Source organism: Schistocerca americana, chromosome 2, assembly GCF_021461395.2.
Source record: "Schistocerca americana isolate TAMUIC-IGC-003095 chromosome 2, iqSchAmer2.1, whole genome shotgun sequence".
NCBI lineage: Eukaryota > Metazoa > Arthropoda > Insecta > Orthoptera > Acrididae > Schistocerca > Schistocerca americana.
Window position 1 is genome coordinate 582,608,002 of NC_060120.1, and position 22,844 is coordinate 582,630,845.

The window sequence follows — 22,844 nt, forward strand, 5'->3', positions numbered from 1 at the left end:
CCGCGATAATACACTACTGGACATTAAAACTTCTACACAAAGAAGAAATGCAGATGATAAACGGGTATTCATTGGACAAATATATTATACTAGAACTGACATGCGATTACATTTTCACGAAATTTGGGTGCATACATCCTGAGAAATAAGTACCCAGAACAACCACCTCTGGCCGTAATAACGGCCTTGATACGCCTGGGCATTGAGTCAAACAGAGCTTGGATGGCGTGTACAGGTACAGTTGCCCACGCAGCTTCAACACGATACCACAGTTCATCAAGAGTAGTGACGGGCGTATTGTGACGAGCCAGATGCTCGGCCACCATTGACCAGACGTTTTCAAATGGTGAGAGATCTGGAGCATGTGCTGGCCAGGGCAACAGTCGAACATTTTCTGTATCCAGCAAGGCCCGTACAGGACCGGCAACATGAGATCGTGCATTATCCTCCTAAAATGTAGGGTTTCCAGGGATCGAATGAAGGGTAGAGCCACGGATCGTAACACATTTGAAATGTAACGTCCACTGTTCAAAGTGCTGTCAGTGGGAACAAGAGGTGACCGAGACGTGTAACCAATGGAACCCCATACCATCACGCCGGGTGATACGCCTGTATGGCGATGACGAATACACGCTTCCAATGTGCAATCACTGCGATGTCTCCAAACACGGATGCGACCATCATGGTGCTGTAAACAAAACCTGGATTCATCCGAAAAAATGACGTATTGCCATTCGTGCACCCAGGTTTGTCGCTGAGTACACCATCGCAGGCACTCCTGTCTGTGATGCAGCGTCAAGGGTAACCGCAGCCATGGTCTCCGAGCTGACAGTCCATGCCGCTGCAAACGTCGTCGAACTGTTCATGCAGATGCTTGTTGTCTTGCAAACGTCCTCATATGTTGACTCAGGGATCGAGACGTGGCTGCACGATCCGTTACAGCCATGCGGATAAGATTCCTGTCATCTCGACTGCTAGTGATACGAGGCCTTTGGCATCCAGCACAGCGTTCCGTATTACCCTCCTGAACCCAGCGATTCCATATTCTGCTAACAGTCATTGGATGTCGACCAACGCGAGCAGAAATGTCGCGATGCAATAAACCACAATCACGATAAGCTACAATCCGACCTTTATCAATGTCGGAAACGTGATGGTACGCATTTCTCCTCCTTACACGAGGCATCACAACAACGTTTCACCAGGCAACCCCGGTCAACTGCTGTTTTTTGTATGAGGAATCGGTTGGAAACTTTCCTCATGTCAGCACGTTGTAGGTGTCGCCACCGGCGCGAACCTTGTGTGAATGCTCTGAAAAGCTAATCATTTGCGTATCACAGCATCTTCGGCCTGTCGGTTAAATTTCGCGTCTGTAGCACGTCATCTTCGTGGAGTAGCAATTTTAATGGCCAGTAGTGTATAAAACGTACTGCCTTTCTTTGACCTTTTTCGATGTACTCCGTCAGTCCTGTCTGGTAAGGATCCTAGACCGCGCAGCGGTATTCTAGAACATAACGGACAAGCGTAGTATAGGCAGTCTCCTTAGTAGATCTGTTACAGTTTCTAAGTGTCCTGCTGATAAAACGCAGTCTTTAGTTAGCCTTCCCCACAACATTTTCTATGTATTCCTTCCAATTTAAGATGTTCGTAATTGTAATGCCTAGGTATTTAGTTGAATTTACGGCCTTTATAATTGACTGATTTATCGTGTAACCGAAGTTTAACGGATTCCTTTTAGCACTCATGTGGATGACTTCACACTTTTCGTTATTTAGGGTCAACTGCCAATTTTCGCACCATTCAGATATCTTATATAAATCTTTTTGTAGTTTGTTCTGATCTTCTGATGACTTTACTAGTCGATAAACGACAGCTTCATCTGCAAACAACCAAAGACGGCTGCTCAGATAGTCTCCCAAATCGTTTATATGGACAAGGAACAGTAAAGGGCTTATAACACTACCTTGGGGAACTCCTGTTGTACACTACGAGCATGAATACCATGGAATGACAACGTCAGACGTCTGTCACTATGGAAAAAATTCAAGTTTGCCTGTATAAGAAATAATGCTAGCTAAATCCGTGGTTTGTATTTACACGCTGTATACACTGAAGCACCATAGAACCTGGTATAGGCACATGTATTCAAATACAGAGATATGTAAACAGACAGAATATGGGGCTGTGGTCGGCAGCTCATACGAAAGACAACAAGTGTGTGGCGCAGTTGTTAGATCGGTTACTGCTGCTAGAATGGCAGGTTATCAAGATTTGAGTTTGGACGTGGTGTTATAAACGCGCCGAGTGATGGGACACTGCATCTCCGAGGTAGCGATGGAGGGGCGATTTCCCCTTACGACCGTTTGTACAGTGAATATTAGGAATCCGGCTAAACATCAAATCTCCGACACCGCGGCGGCCGCGAAAAGATCCTGCAAGAACAAGACAAACGACTGAAGAGAATCGGTCAACGTGACAGAAGTGCAACCCTTCTGCATATTGCTGCAGATTTCAGTGCTGGACCATCAACAAGTGTCAGTGTCTGAACCATTCAACGAAACATCATCGATATGGGCTTTCGACCCGATGGCGCACTCGTGTACCCTTGATGACTGCCCGACACAAAGCTTTATACGCCGCCTGGACCCGTCAGTGCCGACTTTGGACTGCTGATGACTGGAAACATGTTGCCTGGTTCCAAGAGTCTCGTTTCAAATTGTATCGAGTGGATGGACGTGTACGGGTTTGGAGACAACCTCATGAGTCCATGGACCCTGCGTGTCAGCAGGGGACTGTTCAAGCTGCTCGAGCCTCTGAAATGGTGTGAGGCATGTGGAGTTTGAGTGATATGGGACCCATGATGTTTCTAGATACGACTATGACACGTGACACGTGCGTAAGCATCCTGTCTGATCACATGCATTCATTCATGTCCATTGTGCATTCCGACGGACTTGGCAATTCCAGCACGACAATGCGACACACCACACGTCAAGAATTGCTACAGAGTGGATCCAGGAACACTCTTTTGAGTTTAAACACTTCCACTCGCCACCAAACTCTACCAGACATGAACATTATTGAATATATTTGGGATGCCTTGCAACGTGCTGTTCAGAAGAGATCTCCTCCCCGTCATCCTATTACAGATTTATGGACAGCCCTGCAGTATGCATAGTGTCAATGCGACCCAGCGCTACTTCAGACATCAGTCGAGTCCATGCCACACGTGTTGCGGCACTTCGGCGTGTTCGTGAGGGTCCTACACGGTATTAGGCAGATGTACAAGTTTCTTTGCCTCTTCAGTGTACATGATAAGCACCAAGAACGATGTTAGTGGGTCTTTTTCGTGTACAAGTCGAACTAGTTGTCAGATACCTCGGCATCTATATGGACTTGAAGCTTACTTGGCCCACGCATGTGAAGTACATCGTCCAAAAAGAGAAAAGGAAATTAATGATATATATTCAGTTCTACATCTACATCTACATTGATACTCCGCAAGCCACCCAACGGTGTGTGGCGGAGGGCACTTTACGTGCCACTGTCATTACCTCCCTTTCCTGTTCCAGTCGCGTATGGTTCGCGGGAAGAACGACTGTCTGAAAGCCTCCGTGCGCGCTCTAATCTCTCTAATTTTACATTCGTGATCTCCTCGGGAGGTATAAGTAGGGGGAAGCAATATATTCGATACCTCATCCAGAAACGCACCCTCTCGAAACCTGGCGAGCAAGCTACACCGCGATGCAGAGCGCCTCTCTTGCAGAGTCTGCCACTTGAGTTTATTAAACATCTCCGTAACGCTATCACGGTTACCAAATAACCCTGTGACGAAACGCGCCGCTCTTCTTTGGATCTTCTCTATCTCCTCCGTCAGACCGATCTGGTACGGATCCCACACTGATGAGCAATACTCAAGTATAGGTCGAACGAGTGTTTTGTAAGCCACCTCCTTTGTTGATGGACTACATTTTCTAAGCACTCTCCCAATGAATCTCAACCTGGTACCCGCCTTACCAACAATTAATTTTGTATGATCATTCCACTTCAAATCGTTCCGCACGCATACTCCCAGATATTTTACAGAAGTAACTGCTACCAGTGTTTGTTCCGCTATCATATAATCATACAATAAAGGATCCTTCTTTCTATGTATTCGCAATACATTACATTTGTCTATGTTAAGGGTCAGTTGCCACTCCCTGCACCAAGTGCCTATCCGCTGCAGATCTTCCTGCATTTCGCTACAATTTTCTAATGCTGCAACTTCTCTGTATACTACAGCATCATCCGCGAAAAGCCGCATGGAACTTCCGACACTATCTACTAAGTCATTTACATATATCGTGAAAAGCAATGGTCCCATAACACTCCCCTGTGGCACGCCAGAGGTTACTTTAACGTCTGTAGACGTCTCTCCATTGATAACAACATGCTGTGTTCTGTTTGCTAAAAACTCTTCAATCCAGCCACACAGCTGGTCTGATATTCCGTAGGCTCTTACTTTGTTTATCAGGCGACAGTGCGGAACTGTATCGAACGCCTTCCGGAAGTCAAGAAAAATAGCATCTACCTGGGAGCCTGTATCTAATATTTTCTGGGTCTCATGAACAAATAAGGCGAGTTGGGTCTCACACGATCGCTGTTTCCGGAATCCATGTTGATTCCTACATAGTAGATTATGGGTTTCCAGAAATGACATGATACGCGAGCAAAAAACATGTTCTAAAATTCTACAAGAGATCGACGTCAGAGATATAGGTCTATAGTTTTGCGCATCTGCTCGACGACCCTTCTTGAAGACTGGGACTATCTGTGCTCTTTTCCAATCATTTGGAACCCTCCGTTCCTCTAGAGACTTGCGGTACACGGCTGTTAGAAGGGGGGCAAGTTCTTTCGCGTACTCTGTGTAGAATCGAATTGGTATCCCGTCAGGTCCAGTGGACTTTCCTCTATTGAGTGATTCCAGTTGCTGTTCTATTCCTTGGACACTTATTTCGATGTCAGCCATTTTTTCGTTTGTGCGAGGATTTAGAGAAGGAACTGCAGTGCGGTCTTCCTCTGTGAAACAGCTTTGGAAAAAGGTGTTTAGTATTTCAGCTTTACGCGTGTCATCCTCTGTTTCAATGCCATCATCATCCCGTAGTGTCTGGATATGCTGTTTCGAGCCACTTACTGATTTAACGTAAGACCAGAACTTCCTAGGATTTTCTGTCAAGTCGGTACATAGAATTTCACTTTCGAATTCAATGAACGCTTCACGCATAGCCCTCCTTACGCTAACTTTGACATCGTTTAGCTTCTGTTTGTCTGAGAGGTTTTGGCTGCGTTTAAACTTGGAGTGGAGCTCTCTTTGCTTTCGCAGTAGTTTCCTAACTTTGTTGTTGTACCACGGTGGGTTTTTCCCGTCCCTCACAGTTTTACTCGGCACGTACCTGTCTAAAACGCATTTTACGATTGCCTTGAGCTTTTTCCATAAACACTCAACATTGTCAGTGTCGGAACAGAAATTTTCGTTTTGATCTGTTAGGTAGTCTGAAATCTGCCTTCTATTACTCTTGCTAAACAGATAAACCTTCCTCCCTTTTTTTATATTCCTATTAACTTCCATACTCAGGGATGCTGCAACGGCCTTATGATCACTGATTCCCTGTTCTGTACATACAGAGTCGAAAAGTTCGGGTCTGTTTGTTATCAGTAGGTCCAAGATGTTATCTCCACGAGTCGGTTCTCTGTTTAATTGCTCGAGGTAATTTTCGGATAGTGCACTCAGTATAATGTCACTCGATGCTCTGTCCCTACCACCCGTCCTAAACATCTGAGTGTCTCAGTCTATATCTGGTAAATTGAAATCTCCACCTAAGACTATAACATGCTGAGAAAATTTATGTGAAATGTATTCCAAATTTTCTCTCAGTTGTTCTGCCACTAATGCTGCTGAGTCGGGAGGTCGGTGAAAGGAGCCAATTATTAACCTAGTTCGGTTGTTTAGTGTAACCTCCACCCATAATAATTCACAGGAACTATCCACTTCTACTTCACTACAGGATAAACTACTACTAACAGCGACGAACACTCCACCACCGGTTGCATGCAATCTATCCTTTCTAAACACCGTCTGTACCTTTGTAAAAATTTCGTCAGAATTTATCTCTGGCTTAAGCCAGCTTTCTGTACCTATAACGATTTCAGCTTCGGTGCTTTCTATCAGCGCTTGAAGTTCCGGTACTTTACCAACGCAGCTTCGACAGTTGACAATTACAATACCGATTGCTGCTTGGTCCCCGCATGTCCTGACTTTGCCCCGCACCCGTTGAGGCTGTTGCCCTTTCTGTACTTGCCCAAGGCCATCTAACCTAAAAAACTGCCCAGCCCACTTAACATCTGAGGTCATCAGTCCCCTGGACTTAGAAACTACTTAAATCTAACTAACCTAAGGACATCACAGACATCCATGCCCGAGGCAGGATTCGAACTTGCGACCGTAGCAGCAGCGCTGTTCCGGACCGAAGCGCCTAGAACCGCTCGGCCACCGCTACCGGATCGGCAAACATCAATATTTTTATTTCTTCTCCAGTTACGGGAGATTGGTGTACTGCTGACCCAAGAGTGTGTATTACTTTACAAAGATCTGACAAAAGTCGTGGGTTAGCAATATGCACCCATACAGATGGCCGTAGTACCGCGTACATAAAGAATAAAAGGGCATTGTATTAACAGAGCTCTCACTTGTGCTCAGGTGATTCATGTGAAAACGTTACCGACGTGATTATAGCCGAACGACGGGAGTTAAGATACTCTAGAGCGGAATGGTAGTTGGAGCTAGACGCATGGGACAATCCATTTCGGACGTTGTTAGGGAATACAATATTCAAAGATCCACAGCGTCAAGAGTGTGTCGAGAATTCCAAATTTCAGGCATTACCTCTCAACACGGACAACGCGCAGTGGCCGGCAACATTCACTTAACCTCCGAAAGCAGGGGCGTTTGTGTAGAGTTGTCATAGCTAACACACAGGCAACACTTCATGAAGTAACCGCAGAAATTAATGTGGGACGTGCTGCTGTTGTGGTCTTCAGTCCGAAGACTGGTTTGATGCTACTCTGTCCCGGTCTTCAGTCCGAAGACTGGTTTGATGCTACTCTGTCCTGTGCATGCTTCCTCATCTCCGAGTAACTAGTGCAACCTACATCTTTCTGCTTAGTGTATTCATCTCCCTCTACGATTTTTACCTCCACGCTTCCCTCCAGTACTTAATTGGTGCTCCATTAATGCTTCAGAATGTGTCCTATCAACCAATCCCTTCTTCTATTCAAGTTGTGCCACAAATTCCTCTTCTCCCCAATTCCACTCAGTACCTCATCACTTAACACTTCCGGGCTGAGATGCCGTGGTCTATACATAAAAATCTCCCCTGACGTTTCGCCTTCGACCACGGCATGTCATCCCGGAAGTGTTAGGTAATGACAACACCTGCCGTGAAAGCCTTCACTACTCAGTACCTCCACATTAGTTATGTGATCTACACATCTAATCTTCAACATTCTTCTGTAGCACAAACATTTCGAAAGCTTCAATTCCATTCTTGTCTAAACGATTTATCGTCCAAGTTTCACTTCCATACCTGGCTACACTCCATACTAATACTTTCAGAAAAGACTTCCTGACACATAAATCTATGCTCGATGTTAACAAACTTCTCCTCTTCAGAACGCTTTCTTTGCCATAGCCAGTCTACATTTTATATCCTCTCTACTTCGACCATCATCAGTTATTTTGCTCCCCAAATAGCAAAACTCCTTTACCACTTGAAGTGTCTCATTTCCTAATCTAATTCCCTCAGCATCAACTCATTCAATTCCACTACATTCCATTACTCTCGTTTTGCTTTCGTTGAGGTTCGTCTTATATCCTTCTTCCAAGACACTGTCCATTCCCTTCAGCTGCTCTTCCAGTTCCTTTGCTGTCTCTGACAGAATTACAGTGTTCTCGGCTCAAAAATGGTTCAAAAGGCTCTAAGCACTATGGGACTTAACATCTGAGGTCATCAGTCCCCTAGACTTAGAAACTACTTAAATCTAACTAACCTAAGGACATCACACACATCCATGCCCGAGGCAGGATTCGAACTTGCGACCGTAGCAGCAGCGCTGTTCCGGACCGAAGCGCCTAGAACCGCTCGGCCACAGCTACCGGATCGGCAAACATCAATATTTTTATTTCTTCTCCATGGAATTTAACTCTCACCCCAAGTTTTTATTTTGTTTCCTTTACTATAAAGACTGAATGACATTGGGGGTAGGCTACAGCCCTATCTCACTCCCTTATCAATCACTGCTTCCCTTTCGTGCCCCTCGATTCTTACAACTGCCATGGGGGTTTCTGTACAAACTGTAAATAGACTTCCGCTCCCTGTATATTACTGCTACCAGCTTTACAATTTGAATGAGAGTATTCCAGTCAACATTGTGAAAAGCCTGCAAATGCTATAAACGCAGCTTTATCTTACATTAACTTACCTTCTATGAGAAGTCGTAGGGTCAGTGGGACGTAATATGAACTTTCTTGATTGGAGAGTCCGGCGAAATTTGGCGTTGACAGGGTACGGTAGCGACGGCCGACGCGAGCGCCTATGCTAACACCATAACGCCTGCAGCGCTTCTCCTGGGCTGGTAATCATTTCGGATGTACCCAAGACGACTGGAAAACCGTGTCCTGGTCAGATGAGTCCCGATTTCAGTTGGTAAGAGCTGATGGCAGGGTTCTAGTGTGGCGCAGATCCCACGAAACCATGGACCCAAGTTGTCAACAACACGCTGTACAAGCTGCTGGTGGCTCCACAATGGCGTAAGCTGTGTTTACATGGAACGGACTGGGTCCTCTGGTGCAACTGAATCAATCGTTGACTGTAAATGGTTACATGCGGCTACTTGGAAATCATTTACAGCCATTCACAGCATTTATGGGTTACAATGAGCCATGTCCACGGGCCTTAATTGCTCGTTGTTAGTTTCAGTTAGTGAACAAAATCCTGCAACCCCAACACTTTCGCAATTGTGGATGGCTATAGAGGTCACATGGCTCAGTATTTATGAAGTGGACTTCCAACGGCTTGTTGAGACCATGCTACATCGAGTTGCTTCACTAGGCTGCGCAAAAGGAGGTCCGACGTGATATTATGAGGTATTTTATCAGTTTTGTCAGTTCAGTGTAAGGCAATCAGGTACTGCTTGGGTGCTCTGAGGTCAACCCCTACCAATACTCTTCTCGTCAAAGCTAACAAGCCTCCGCTCGCATTCTGGATCTAAATATCTACTCAAACGCCAACAGTTTTTGGATGTTGGCAGAGAAATATTTTACTAGCAAATAAAGAAACATTCGTCATTAGTCTATACGTTTTATGGTATTTTACCACTGTGTCACTGAATCGGAACAGAGTCGCTCCATCCATGTTTCACAACGAATTACAAGAATCTGATAACAGATTTCGGCGTTCGATCGGATACATCACATATGGAACATAATACAAGCCCACAACTGTACAGGAGTTTTTAAGTTGCTGGGGAAAGCGCACCAAGGATTACGTACTGTAAATGGCGTTAGAAGCGCGTATTATGACGAACGGACACTCCACACTGCCCAATTCCAGCTGTTTCGGGAAGCCTCAGTACTTACAGCGGAGCTCATGGCTTGTATATACAGGGTGTTTCAAAAATGACCGGTATATTTGAAACGGCAATAAAAACTAAACGAGCAGCGATAGAAATACACCGTTTGTTCCAATATGCTTGGGACAACAGTACATTTTCAGGCAGACAAACTTTCGAAATTACAGTAGTTACAATTTTCAACAACAGATGGCGCTGCGGTCTGGGAAACTCTATAGTACGATATTTTCCACATATCCACCATGCGTAGCAATAATATGGCGTAGTCTCTGAATGAAATTACCCGAAACCTTTGACAACGTGTCTGGCGGAATGGCTTCACATGCAGATGAGATGTACTGCTTCAGCTGTTCAATTGTTTCTGGATTCTGGCGGTACACCTGGTCTTTCAAGTGTCCCCACAGAAAGAAGTCACAGGGGTTCATGTCTGGCGAATAGGGAGGCCAATCCACGCCGCCTCCTGTATGTTTCGGATAGCCCAAAGCAATCACACGATCATCGAAATATTCATTCAGGAAATTAAAGACGTCGGCCGTGCGATGTGGCCGAGCACCATCTTGCATAAACCACGAGGTGTTCGCAGTGTCGTCTAAGGCGGTTTGTACCGCCACAAATTCACGAAGAATGTCCAGATAGCGTGATGCAGTAATCGTTTCGGATCTGAAAAATGGGCCAATGATTCCTTTGGAAGAAATGGCGGCCCAGACCAGTACTTTTTGAGGATGCAGGGACGATGGGACTGCAACATGGGGCTTTTCGGTTCCCCATATGCGCCAGTTCTGTTTATTGACGAAGCCGTCCAGGTAAAAATAAGCTTCGTCAGTAAACCAAATGCTGCCCACATGCATATCGCCGTCATCAATCCTGTGCACTATATCGTTAGCTAATGTCTCTCGTGCAGCAATGGTAGCGGCGCTGAGGGGTTGCCGCGTTTGAATTTTGTATGGATAGAGGTGTAAACTCTGGCGCATGAGACGATACGTTGACGTTGGCGTCATTTGGACCGCAGCTGCAACACGGCGAACGGAAACCCGAGGCCGCTGTTGGATCACCTGCTGCACTAGCTACGCGTTGCCCTCTGTGGTTGCCTTACGCGGTCGCCCTACCTTTCCAGCACTTTCATCCGTCACGTTCCCAGTCCGTTGAAATTTTTCAAACAGATCCTTTATTGTATCGCTTTTCGGTCCTTTGGTTACATTAAACCTCCGTTGAAAACTTCGTCTTGTTGCAACAACACTGTGTTCTAGGCGGTGGAATTCCCAACACCAGAAAAATCCTCTGTTCTAAGGAATAAGCCATGTTGTCTACAGCACACTTGCACGTTGTGAACAGCACACGCTTACAGCAGAAAGACGACGTACAGAATGGCGCACCCACAGACTGCGTTGTCTTCTATATCACATCACTTGCAGCGCCATCTGTTGTTGAAAATTGTAACTACTGTAATTTCGAAAGTTTGTCCGCCTGAAGATGTACTGTTGTCCCAAGCATATTGCAACAAACGGTGTATTTCTATCGCTGCTCGTTTAGTTTTTATTGCCGTTTCAAATATACCGGTCATTTTTGAAACACCCTGTAGATACATTCATTATTCTGTCGGACTCACGTTCAACATTACTGCTCATACGGAATCACTTTGTCAATGACACAATTGATTATTGTACCAGGTGCAGGTGTACCAGGTACCAATACAGTGTCGTAACAAGAAAATCTCCACGCTGTGGGTAAAGGGGCACCATCGTATCAGGGACAAGTAAATAGTTGACGCCCTCGGTAAGAGTGCCATCCACCCAGTGACGCTGTCGGTAAGAGTACCATCCACCCCGGGGCAAAGGCTTCTGAACATGTTCCTTACTCAGACCTATTGCATGACGTGCGGCAGCAGATCAGAACGTTGTGGAACAAGCAGTGGTGCCTATCGTATCAACAAAGAGGACGGCATTGTGCAGCTACAGTATCTTACCACAATTCTAGCACGATCGTGGCACTCCCTCGGTCTGTAGCATGAAGTGTCTTGTTACCATATCCCGTCTCCGCTTTAACCATGGACGGTTCCAACTGTACCCTCGCCGCGTACAACTGATCGATTCGCCTCTACGTGATTTCGGCTGCACACTGCGAAACCACGCGACAACCGAAATGCTGCAGTGCTTCGTGCTTAGTGAACAACAACTTCCTACCAGTATGGAATTACTACTCACGACGTATGATAGATCATTGTATACTGCTTTTGGCAGCCGTACACATCATGACTGAACTGTTCTGTATAAAGCAATGTAAATACTTCACATGACTCTTGGCTGTATATGTGTCATGAATGTGACGTATCATTAGAGGCTGGCTGAATTGATAATGTCCGAAGGCCACAATTAAAAAGATAAGAAAATGAAAGGTCAGATATTAATGTACCGTTGATGATGAAGGTAGGAAGACTTTTTATGCATGGATCTATATTCACTACGACGTTCATAAAAGAAATAATTTTTCTGAGTAGGTTATTGGAGCTAGTCTCGTGATCTTCGACAGACGGTCGTTCAGTGGTTTCCCTGTTAACAGAACGTAGGGCTGGCATTGTTGAAGGTTCACTGTGCACTGATGGTGGAGGACTGTAGCAAGACCTCGAAGAAGGTTACACGTGTTTCCCGTTTCATCTTCTCAGGGTCTTTTCCTGCTCATTATCGCTGCAGTTCTCCCTCTGTGTAGTGTTGCTTACTGTAGTTTAGTGTTGTGTAGTAGTGTAGTCCAGAATTATAAATTACAAAATTTGTGATCTGCCAGTGGTGCATAGTGTAAAGATCAGTAGTGTGTGCCTTTTGGATTTCGGATGGGCAGATATCTGTGCGCCAGATGGCTAAATAGTAAATGTCGATTTTTTTGTTCTTAAACTGCATACTGCTTAGTTATTACTAACTCATTAAAATTTACGTTAAAATATAATATGCAATATTTATGCCAATTCATGTGCAACATTCAGATTGATATAGATAGACTAAAATGAAATAGCAAATAAAAAAATAAAATCTCCCCTTGTTACCACACACAGTCGTCTGTTATGGCCGGGATCAACTCTCCGTCTCCCTTGAGACTTACCTCGTTCTTATTGAAAGTAGTGTCGTGCTTATGAATTTCGTTCGCTTCCCTGAAAAAGCAATTGTATCAATTCTTCTCCAAAGACAGAACCTTCGTGATGGCGAATTTTGTTATGATACACGTTTAGTCTCACATAGGGCTGCCATACTACCTGGTTTCCCCGAATTTGTCCAAGTCTTCATGGCATCCGGGGGCGTATCGTTTTATATATAACAGTCCGGATTTTAATAAGGACTTTTTTGTGTCTGTAGAAAGTCTATTGACTGGAAATAAATAGCTGTTAATGAATTACAGTTAGCTGAAATTTACTAAATGAATTGTGGAATCTCGGTACTTTCATTCGCTCTGTATTAAAAAGCCAGCGTCAAGCTTGCTTAACGCTCCCTTGTACACCCATTTTCCACACTTTATTGAGAACAATGAGAAGCCGCCGACAATCGACGATCGCGTACACAGTGCCGCCGCTCCGTTTGACACACAATTGTGAGCGGATAAGCCAATTTTGCAAGCGTACGTTGCGATCCGCACGTCGGTGCTGCAAACATAGTATCTCGATGCTGCAGTACACCACTTACGTAAGTTTGAATCATTTGTATTTGTTAATATTCTTTAAATTGTTATGATTTTATGTATCTTTTGCTTATTACTTTTAATTGAAAATGTGCTAATTATCACGTTGTTAAGCGCCGTAAACCCCGACAACAACAGCCTATTTCCTGTTTTCAGTTCCAAAACGCTAAAACGTAAACGAGTATTTAACGGAGATTTGCAAAATAAATTTGATGAGATAGCGGGGACGTGACAGCGGGAATGCTTCCTCGTTTTTCACGCAGTGCTGACAACAGCAGCAAAGGCGCGCCTCGTACCGATCAGCAGGTGTGATATGAACTACACACGACAGTAATAAAGATGTGTGCATAAACATGAAATTAAATTAAGTCATTGGAACACAGCTCAACGACACTTAACACATTTCTTAAAAATTTTAAATCGTATCTTATTGTTGCTGCTGTGGTCTTCAGTCCAGAGACTGGTTTGATGCAGCTCTACATGCTACTCTATCCTGTGCAAGTTCCTTCATCTCCCAGTACCTACTGCAACCTACATCCTTCTGAATCTGCTTAGTGTATTCATCTCTTGGTCTACCTCTATGATTTTTACCCTCCACGCTGCCCTCTAATACTAAATTGGTGATCTCTTGATGCCTCAGAACATGTCCTACCAACCGATCCCTTTTCTAGTCAAGTTGTGCCACAAACTCCTCTTCTCCCCAATTCTGTTTAGTACCTCCTCATTAGTTACATGATCTAGCCATATAATCTTCAGCATTCTTCTGTAGCATCTCATTTCGAAAGCTTCTGTTTTCTTCTTGTCCAAACTATTTATCCGGCCGGATTGGCCGTGCGGTTCTAGGCGCTACAGTCTGGAATCGAGCGACCGCTACGGTCGCAGGTTCGAATCCTGCCTCAGGCATGGATGTGTGTGATGTCCTTAGGTTAGTTAGGTTTAATTAGTTCTAAGTTCTAGGCGACTGATGGCCTCAGAAGTTAAGTCGCATAGTGCTCAGAGCCATTTGAACCATTTGAACCAAGCTATTTATCATCCATGTTTCACTTCCATACATGGCTACAAATAATTTCAGAAACGACTTCCTGACACTTAAATCTATACTCGATGTTAATAAATTTCTCTTCTTCAGAAACGCTTTCCTTGCCATTGCCAGTCTACATTTTATATTCTCTCTACTTAGGCCATCATCAATTATTTTGCTCCCCAAATAGCAAAACTAATCGTATCTTATGTTTTCGTTTAACCTTTTGAGTTAAGGTACGATAATGACGTAACTGTTTGATTGATGGTGTTGGCAACACTATGTCCATCAGCTTATCATCGAAAGACTTCGTGTGCTCGGGAAAAAACAGTATTTGACACACATGTCCAGGGTTTTTGGAATTTTGTCCAGGGTAGGCAATTTAAGTGATGGCCGGCCTACTCTCACATAGTGCATTCTCCGCCAAGTCCAATTTCTCCAAAGGCTCATACTTGAAATTCCGTTCATGCTCTATGACCATTGTACTGATGGATCGTCTACGTTATAAAATCCTCCAGAACGCAGGTTCTTGTTGAGTGTAGGGAAGCCATAGAAACTCACAAGAACGACAAAAACTTCAACAAGAAAGTGGAGATCTCAAGATAAATGGAGGTTGGGTTCCCCACTGCTGCAAGGGACCGTTGCAGATAACATGGACAAAAACGGTAAAAACATTGAAAGGACCCTCATCTGCTGACGCAGCAAGTTGATATAACCTCCGGCTGTGCGGTCAACTCCATTCCTCAATCAGCAATGAAGCCTGAATATTTAACACTGCTAGAAACTTTTGCTGGGAATCTTACGAAAAACCACAAGCCCATCGTCAGCTGACGATCCCAAGAAGAAGGCCAACAGGTAACACGTCAAGAAATTGCCTCAACAATATTAAACTCTTTTGTTTTAGTACCAAGTGTAGTCAGAACATTGAAAACTAAAATGCGACCATGAAACTTGATGGCACCATAGTAACCTAGCATTTGGTTGAATTGGGTTGTGCAGTCGTGGACTCAATTCGACAACTAATTTATTAAACAGGAAATCTTCTCGACAACAGAACAATAACGGATAAAGAGAGCTTCATTTGCAGTCCTATATAGTTATTGACAGCAGGGCTAAAGCAAGATAACAACAATTAAAAATGCCCTCACCAAAATAAAACAGAGTTCAAATAGACTTTGCCCTAGTAAACATTATAAACCAATAACAATAGTAATTACAATATAACGTCCTTAGCCACATACAAGAAAATACAGTAAATATAGCTACTACAATTGACGATAGGACACTAGGACAGCTTTCGGCCTTAACTGAGGTCACCTCATAGTACATTAGTCTACGGCTGCTCCCAACAAGTACTTGTCACTACAGCAAACTACTACCATCTATCTACAGGGCTGCCGAAGTATACATCTCAATACAATATTGTGTACAATAAGGGAATTAAATTGATCAGTTTCACATAGCAAAATAACAAGGTAACTTTCATTGTACAACTGACAAACCAAATCACTCATGCTCGTAGGGTGGTAAGACAAGAACACCATCTTTACCACAAAATACAAGTCAATCATGCAGACAGCGCGAAAGTAACAAAATGAAAATGGCTCTCGACTTTAGAGAAAACATTCCGACACCCAGCGTGCCATCACACAACAATCACAACGCGTCGCAATATAACCATGATCTTTTGCTTGTTAACCCATACACTCGGTGCACAACTTGTACTCTGCACTATTCAGTACAATTGATCACTTAACCAGGAATATACAGCCATCAGCTAATACGGCTACTAAAGCTTGTAGGTAGTGTTCCTCTTGAAATGCAGACACCCCTTTCTCCACCTCTGCTGATATCGCCATCCTCTGACCCAAGAAAAGACACCAACCGCTGCACCGGGTTGCTTGTGTCCACACAGTGACCACGTCACGTACTGATCGTCTGTGGCACCCTATAGACAGCCTCTTGGGTACAGACTTGGAGAAGGTTTTTCGTTATTTCGTTTTCATTCTCGAAGTCTTTCAGCCGAAGAAAGAGGAAGAAATTATTGCGTGTCATATGAGTTGAATACGTAGGGAAGAGGCAAAATCTGTCAATCCAAAGAAACGATGTGGGTTTTGGCAACTTTCCCCAATGCTTCGTGTGGATAACCTCTCGGACGGCCACAGGAGATTTCGACACTGTGCTCCTGTGATGGTTTGCGGCTTGCGAGCATAATCTGTTAGCACTACGCCGTGGTAAACCCAAGAAACATTCAGCACCTCCTTCACTGGCGTTGGATGGCTCTTTGCCTTTCTCGGTGGTAGTGAATCCGTATGTTTCCACTGCTTGGTTTGGTTTTTTTTGTCGGGATCGTACTGACACACGCAGAACTCGTTCACGGTGATTAGGTGGCTAAGGAAATCATCTGGATCGGCCTAAAACAACCTCGGATCGACAGTCTATTTGAATGAGTGTCAACAGTTATGGTACCCTGTGGGCAGCGATCTTTCTCAAGACGTCGCTCATGCTCTTAAGAGATGATCTGTGAGTGATTTGCATTTTATACTATTACTACGATGATAACATGGTGGTCCCCGAGTACCTGGACCTCCACTTATTGCGATTAGCGGGTCTTCACTGAGAAATGGTCTGCCTCTTCGTTCCCCGTCATTCTGGCGTGTCTGAAGACACTGGAAAAGAGGTCGCCACATAAGCACTGTGTGTCTCCTATGATGGTTGCAGCACACTTCCGCCAACTCAGTACTGAAGCGTTCTTCCCGTTCAAATGCAGAAAACGAATTAAGGTATGATAAACGATGGCCTGCTTTATTTTTATTTGGTTTCCCAGGCCCACAACGATCCTTTCTGTATATACCATGACTGCAGACACGTATTTGCAAACAAATAAAAATTTAACTACGTAACTTTGAGTTTCAGAGTTTATAATTAAAACTTTATGGCTACCTCCGGTATCAGCGATTAGATATTGTATCCCTTCGGCGTTATCACTCTATCAGGCGATAAGAACAATAATCTTTCAGTAAAAAAATAATCTTTCAGTAAAAAAAGAAACAACAAAAATAAAAAAATTAACAAGTAATATAAAAAATAAAATAATACGCGTTCCATGGAGATACGAATATCTAAAATTGTGTGACTGTTATTGCATGCGAAAAACCACTTGTGACAGCACCCCTTATAATAGTTAAACATAACAATAGTAGGTACGAATACACGCCGTATGTACACAAACATTTAACATTGTTCGCACAACAAAGTACAAAATACAAATGAAATGACATACGATTTTCCCGTGGAATGGCCTAATATCTTGGTACTGCCCGTCATGTCAACTCCCATTGTCTAGAAGTATCGTCTTTGACTAATGAACAGACCGCCATCAGTCCTGCATTAGAGCCCACTACTGCTCGGATTTTGAATAAAAATCATCGGCAATGGCTGCATGAGAAGTAGCCCTCGTTCTTCCGCCGCTCTTGTAAAAGACGACGCAGGAGCGGACATGGGTTCGGAGAACTCTCTCGCCATTGGGGCGGGACTATGCCCCAAAAAGGCGGAAGAATCTGAAATGGCCAAAGGCAGTAGGATCTAGAACGCAATGGTAACTCCCGAATTACAGATACGTGAGGCCTGTTCACAGGATATGAGGCATGCATTTAAAAAAAATCATGAGAATGTCTCGATTGATAGAAAAATCCGGATTAGACCCCATTTCGGGTCTCCTGAAGGGGATTGAAAATGGGAGGTGGTGACCATGAGAAAAAGATGGAATAACCGTTTCAGGGATAAAATTATAGAGTTGGAGCATGAAATATCTAAAGTTAGAACGTAGTAGCAAGTATAGAAAATCTGAAAAGGGAAATGCTAAGCCTCGCTCTAGATATAATGGGAGTCACTGAAGTGAAATGCAAAGAAATGTCCGGATTTCTGGTCACACGAATATAGGGTAATATCAACACGAGCAGAAAATGATATAATGGGAGTAGGACACATTATGAATAGAAAAGAAGGGCAGAGAGTGCCCAACCGTGAGCAGTTCGGTATAGATTTGTTCTCGTCAGATTCGACAGCAACCCAATCCCGACAATGATAATTCAGATATACATGCCGACTTCTCGAGCAGAAGTTGAAGAGATAAGAAAGTATATGTGGATATTTAATGGGTCATCGATTATGTAAAGTGAGAAAAAGTCTAATAATACTGTAAGATTTGATAGCGGTTGTAGAAGTAGGAAAAGAAGAAAGGATTGTGAGAGAATGTGGCTTTGATACCAGGAACGGAACAGGAATGAGACTAACTGACCTCTACAATAAATTTCAGATGATAATAGCGAATACTGTGTTCAGTAATCAGAAGAGGAGGAGGTACACTTCGAAAAGGCCTGGAGATTCTAACTGGATTACGGAAAAGTCACTGTGAGGTTATGAAATCAGATTTTAGATTGTATGGCATACCCAAGTGCAGATATAGACTGAGATCGCAGTTTAGTAATGATAAAGACTAAACTGGAGTTTGAAAGAATATTCTGGAAGAATGAGTGTGTACGGAAGTGGGATGCTGGCGTAGTGAGAAATGATGTGACGCATTCCAAGTTCCGTAGAGATGTGGATTCTACTATAAGGAATACTACAGAAGGCACTTTAGGTGAAGAGAAGTGGTCATCTCTAAAAAAAAATTAATCACAGATGTTCGACAGGCAAACATAGGCACAAAGAATGTAAATGTGCAGAAAACTTAGGTAACAGAAGAAATAGTTCCACTGATCGACGAACAAGGAAGTACCAAAATGTTCAGGGAACGGCGGGAATACAACAATATAAATTAGTTAGGAATGGAAGTGGGAAGTGCGGGGCAGCCAAGGAGAAATGGCTGCAGGAAAGATCCGATGAAATCGAAAAAGAAATAATTTTAGAAAGGACTGATTCAAAACTTCTTTCGGTGAAATTAAAAGCAAGGGTGGTAACACTGAGATTGCGAAACCTCCTCATGGTTAAATTCCCTATCCCTCAACGGCAACTGTAGCCAGGCCATTCTTTTAAGATCTGTCCGTTAAATTTTGTGATGCAAAGTTATGTGGTTAATGCGAAATTAAGGCCCTGGGCCTAGATCTTAAAATGGGAAATTTGCATAAAACTTAAACTGATTTATACCATCTGACGGAAACAATTACTTTTATATGATCTAACGTGATAAAAAGTACCTACCTCAACTGGTTGATAGCTTATAACCTAATGTCTGTGCAGGTACGAAGTAGAAAGAAAGATTAGTTAAATACTCGAATTTGTTCACGAACACATCCATTAAAATAACGTAAAATTTGACTATGATAACTGTGACCATTCTGAAACTTCCTGGCAGATTAAAACTATATGCCGGGCCGAGACTCGAACTCGGGACCTCTGTCTTTCGCGGGCAAGTGCTGGAGTGGTAGAGTACTTGCCCGCGAAAGGCAAAGGTCCCGGGTTCGAGTCTCGGCCCGGCACACAGTTTTAATCTGCCAAGAAGTTTCATATCAGCGCACACTACGCTGCAGAGTGAAAATCTCATTTTGGAAACATCCCCCAGGCTGTGGCTAAGCCATGTTTCCGCAATATCCTTTCTTTCAGGAGTGCTAGTTCTGCAAGTTTCGCAGGAGAGCTTCCGTAAAGTTCGAAGGTAGGAGACGAGAGGAGACGAGATACTGGCAGAAGTAAAGCTGTGAGGACGGGCCGTGAGTCGTGCTTGGGTAGCTCAGTTGGTAGAGCACTTGCCCTCGAAAGGCAAAAGTCCCGAGTTCGAGTCTCTGCTCGGCACATAGTTTTAATCCGCCAGGAAGTTTCATATCAGCGCACACTCCGCTGCAGAGTGAAAAACTCATTCTGTGACCATTCTGTTTATCCTAACTGAAGTGGAAGATTAAGTAGGTAGCAGTGTTCCTCCGTCATCTATGAAAATGCTACTTTCCCACTAAAAAATTTACACTCTAATAAAGTACAACGATAATGAGATCAATACAATTCTGCAAATGTCTTACCGAAGCAGTGACTGGAAGTTAGTGACTATCCCAAGAAGTTTTCAAATTCAGTACACTTGCGATGAACATGAGCTAGTCGATCCGTCCTGCATTTCACGACTGTGAAATCGAATTGAGCTACTGTACCAGGGCCGCGAATTATGCTGCCCGTCATTATGTCTGAGGTGCACCAAGCTGTACGCTGCACACGTGCTGGCATCTTTATGAAGACAATGTCGTTAGCACCCTGTCGCAACCCAAAGACGACGTGGTCTCAACCACGATGCTACGCCAAGTCAAGTCCGTCCTCTAATGCTGCCGGACCCGCATTTGATGTGGAAACCTCTGCGATCAAAGCACAAGTCGATTCAGATGTCTGAATCTTAAACTAAGTCGATACAAACACCTCCATGTCGTAACCACAAGTACTTCTCTTGTGGCAGCCATTTACACTCTCCGGACAAACAGTGCCAACTGCCATTTGCAAAATTAAGAATCACTGTGGCACAATCCCAAGGTTCCTCCTCAACTAGAGAATCGCACCAAAATAACGGGTCTCCTTCAGATGCCAATCATCACACGAAAATCTACCCTACTACCAAAAACAGGCACTGACATCAACTTTGCACTCTTGACACCGTGCAGCACTACGCCAGTGGCGCGTTTTCCCGCTTATGCAGTTAGCCTCACAACTGAGGGCTTGAGAAATAAGGAAAGAGCTGCTAGCAGGCTAGACTTTGTTTCTTGCAGCCCATGTTTCGCACAAGCGTGGTGGTCCGCAGAATACAAAAAGGCGCCCCGAATTCCTATATTTGCCCTCCAGGTGGACACAAGGCAGTGCAACCGTATAGGTGGACAGGACGAAAACTTGTTGCCCAACGGAAAGGCAGGGTCGGCATCATTTCTAAGAGTCCTCCACCTGGTTCGCCAGTCTTTGCTGCCGGTCGGTCTCGTTTGGTCATAATGTTTCCTGCTCGCATTTCACAAATTCTATGCACTGTGTATTCGCATGCACACCAGAAACATTCAGAAACCAGTGAGCCTATCACCATGTTCATAAACGAAAGAAATCTGAAGAGATACGCTCATAGGATCTGTCGACTAAGGAAAAGCGTTCGACAATGTAAAATGGTGCAAGATGATCGAAATTCTGAGAAAAGTAGGGGTAAGCTATAGAGAGAGACGAGTAATTCAAGTGAAGAATCAGACTGGAAGTCCAAGAAGGAAGTGCTCGGATTAAAAAGGGCTTAAGACAGAGGTGCAGTCTTGCGCCCCTATTGTTCAGTCTATACATCGAAGAACCGATGACGGAAATGAAAGAAAGGTTCAAGAGAAGAATTAATATTCAGGGCGAGAGGATATCAATTTTAAGACTCGTTGATGAATTTGCAATCCTGAGTGAAAGTGAATAAGAATTGCAGGACCTATTGAATGAAATCAAGAGTCTAGTGGGTACAGGAAATGTATGCAGAGTAAATCGAAGAAATACGAAAGCAGAGAGAAGTAGCAAAATGGGAAAATGAGAAAATAAAAATAAAAATATGTGGTCGCGAAGTAGACGAAGTTAAGGAATTATCTTATTTGCAAGCAAAATAACCTATGACAGCCGAAACAAGGAGAATATAAAAAGCGCACTATCACAGGAATGAGGATATTCCTGGTGAAGATAAGTCTACTGATATGAAACATACGTCTGAATTTGAGGAAGATATTTCTGGATTCCAGCTTTGTGTGGTAGCGAATCAAGGGCAGTAGGAAGACTGAAAGAGAAAAGGATATTATCGGTTGAGATGCAGTGCTACCGAAGAGTATTGAAAACTATTGGGACTGATTAGATAAAGAAAGAGGAGGTCCTCCGCAGAATCGGGGAAGAAAGGAACATAGGCCTACGGGAAACACTGACGAGAAGAAGCGACAAGATGATAAGACATGTGTTAAGGCATCAGGGAACATGTGCTCCATGGTGCTAGAGGGATCTGTAGAGGGTCAAAGTTGTAGGGGAAGGCGCAGACTGGAATACATCCAGCAAATAGACGTGCAGTTCATATATAAACGTAGAAAGTGCAATCCACATGCAAATTTTTGCTTCCTTATTTTTGCTTCCTTATGAGCATGCACAACACTTTGAAATACGAAAGGCGTTTGATTAGTAACGCAACACACATTTTTCTGAAAGCAAATTGGTCGTATTCAGGGTTGGAATACGGCACATTATCCTAGACTCTTTTGGCTATGAAATCCTGTATTTCACATAATCTCCATTCACTGCGGCTGCCTTACGGCGCCTTACAGTGAGGGCCTGTTTGCCCACATTGTACCACTCCGTTGGTCGACGTCGGAGCCAAGGTCTTGTCTTGCTGCATCAACAAGATGCCCATTATCCACTGTTTCCCGCAGAGTGCATACTATACTGTGCCAAACAGATGGAAGTCGGAAAGTGCGAGAACCAGGATGTATGGCAGTTGACGAAGAACAGTCCACTGAGATTTTGTGAGCTCCTCTTG